This window comes from Colobus angolensis, unplaced genomic scaffold, assembly GCF_000951035.1.
Source record: "Colobus angolensis palliatus isolate OR3802 unplaced genomic scaffold, Cang.pa_1.0 Scaffold174, whole genome shotgun sequence".
NCBI lineage: Eukaryota > Metazoa > Chordata > Mammalia > Primates > Cercopithecidae > Colobus > Colobus angolensis.
Window position 1 is genome coordinate 6,869,188 of NW_012114866.1, and position 3,071 is coordinate 6,872,258.

The window sequence follows — 3,071 nt, forward strand, 5'->3', positions numbered from 1 at the left end:
GACTTCAATTCCTGGATATCCTTGTTAACTTTCTGTCTCGTTGATCTGTCTAATGTTGACAGTGGTGTGTTAAAGTCTCCCATTACTACTGTGTGGGAGTCTAAGTCTCTTTGTAGGTCTCTAAGGGCTTTATTAATCTGAGTGCTCCTGTATTGACTGCATATATATTTAGGATAGTTAGCTGCTCTTCTTGAATTGATCCCTTTACCATTATGTAATGGCCTTCTTTGTCTCTTTTGATCTTTGTTGGTTTAACGTCTCTTTTATCAGGGACTAGGACTGCAACCCCTGCTTTTTTTGTTGTTTTCCATTTGCTTGGTAGATCTTCCTCCATCCCTTTATTTTGAGGCTATGTGTGTCTCTGCACGTGAGATGGGTCTCCTGACTACAGCCCACTGATGGGTCTTGACTCTTTATCCAATTTGCCAGTCTGTGTCTTTTAATTGGAGCATGTAGCCCATTTACATTTAAGGTTAATATTGTTATGTGTGAATTTTATCCTGTCACTATGATCTTAGCTGGTTATTTTGCTCGTTAGTTGATGCAGTTTCTTCCTGGCATTGATGGTCTTTACAATCTGGCATGTTTTTGCCATGGCTGGTACCAGTTTTTCCTTTCCATGTATAGTGCTTCTTTTAGGAGCTCTTGTAAAGGCAGGTCTGGTGGTAACAAAATCTCTCAGCATTTGCTTGTCTGTAAAGGATTTTATTTCTCCTTCATTTATAAAACTTAGTTTGCCTGAATATGAAATTCTGGGTTTGAAATTCTTTAAGAATGTTGAATATAGGCCCCCACTCTCTTCTGGCTTGTAGAGTTTCTGCTGAGAGATCTGCTCTTAGTCTGATGGGCTTCCCTTTATGGGTAACCCGACCTTTCTTTCTGGCTGCCCTTAACATTTTTCACTTCATTTCAACTTTGTGAACCTGACAATTACGTGTCTTGGAGTTGCTCTTCTCAAGGAGTATCTCTGTGGCATTCTCTGTATATCCTGAATTTGAATGCTGGCCTACCTTGCTGGGTTGGGGAAGTTCACCTGAATAATATCCTGAAGAGTGTTTTCCAACTTGGTTCCATTCTCCCCATCACTTTCAGGTACACCAATCAGACATAGATTTGGTGTTTTCACATAATCCCATATTTCTTAAAAATTTTGTTCATCTTTTTAATCTTTTTTTCTCTAAACTTCTCTTCTCACTTCATTTCACTCATTTGATCTTCAATCACTGATACCCTTTCTTCCAGTTGATCGAATCAGTTACTGAAGCTTGTGCATGCATCACGTGCCATGGTTTTCAGCTCCATCAGGTCATTTAAGGTCTTCTCTATGCTGTTTATTCTAGTTAGCCATTCATCTAATCTTTTTTCAAGGTTTTTAGCTTCTTTGCAATGGGCTCGAACCTCTTCCTTTAGCTCAGAGAAGTTTGTTATTACCGATCGTCTGAAGTCTTCTTCTTTCAACTCATCAAAGTCATTCTCCATCCAGCTTTATTCCATTGCTGGCGAGGAGCTGTGTTCCTTTGAAGGAGAAGAGGTGCTCTGATTTTTAGAATTTTCAGCTTTTCTGCTCTGGTTTCTCCCCATCTTTGTGGTTTTATCTACCTTTAGGTCTTTGCTGATGGTGATGTACAGATGGGGTTTTGGTGTGGATGCCCTTTCTGTTTGTTAGTTTTCCTTCTAACAGTTAGGACCCTCAGCTGCAGGTCTGTTGCAGTTTGCTGGAGGTCCACTCCAGACCCTGTTCCCCTAGGTATCACCAGTGAAGGCTGCAGAACAGCAAATATTGCAGAATAGCAAATGTTGCTGCCTGATCCTTCCTCTGGAAGCTTCATCTCAGAGGGGCACCTGGCTGTATGAGGTGTTCTTCGGCCCCTACTGGGAGGTGCTCCCAGTTAGGCTACTTGGGGGTCAGGGACCCACTTGAGGAGGTAGTCTGTCCATTCTCAGATCTCAAACTCCATGCTGGGAGAACCACTACACTCTTCAAAGCTGTCAGACAGGGTCATTTACGTCTGCAGAAGTTTCAGCTGCCTTTTGTTCAGCTATACCCTGCCCCCAGAGGTGGAGTCTACAGAGGCAGGCAGGCCTTCTTGAGCTGTGGTGGGCTCCACACAGTTCGAGCTTCCTGGCTTCTTTGTTTACCTGCTCAAGCCTCAGCAATGGTGAACACCCTTCCCCTGCCTCGCTGCCACCTTGGAGTTCAATCTCAGACAGGTGTGCTAGCAGTGAGCAAGGCTCCGTGGGCGTGGGACCCTCTGAGCCAGGCACAGCATATAATCTCCTGGTGTGCCGTTTGCTAAGACTGTTGGAAAAGCCCAGTATTAGGGTGGGAGTGTCCCAGTTTTCCAGGTACCATTTGTCACAGCTTCCCTTGGCTAGGAAAGGGAATTCCCTGACCCTTTGTGCTTTTTGGAAGAGGCATTGCCCTGCCTGGCTCGATGGGCTGCACCCACTGTCCAACAAGCCCCAGTGAGATGAACCCAATACTTCAGTTGGAAATGCAGAAATCACCCATCTTCTGCATCGCTCATTCTGGGAGCTGCAGGCTGCAGCTGTTCCTATCCGGCCATCTTGGAACTGGCTCTATTTTATTTCATTATACTTTAAGTTCTGGGATACATGTGCAGATGTGCCAGTTTGTTACATAGGTATACATATGCCATGGTGGTTTGCTGTACCTGTCATCTACATTAGGTATTTCTCCTATAAGCTATCCCTCCCTTTACCCTCCACCCCCCAACAGATCCTGGTATGTGATGTTCCCTTCCCTGTGTCCATGCATTCTCATTGTTCAACTGCCACTTATGAGGGAGTACATGTGGTGTTTGGTTTTCTATTCTTGTGTTAGTTTGCTGAGAATGATGGTTTCCACCTTCATCTGTGTCCCTGCAAAGGACATGAACTCATTCTTTTTTATGGCTGCATAGTATTCCATGGTGTATATATGCCACATTTTCTTTATCCAGTCTATCACTGATGGGCATTTGAGTTGGTTCCAAGTCTTTGCTATTGTAAGTAGTGCTGCAATAAACATATGTGTGCATGTGTCTTTATAGTAGAATGATTTATAATCC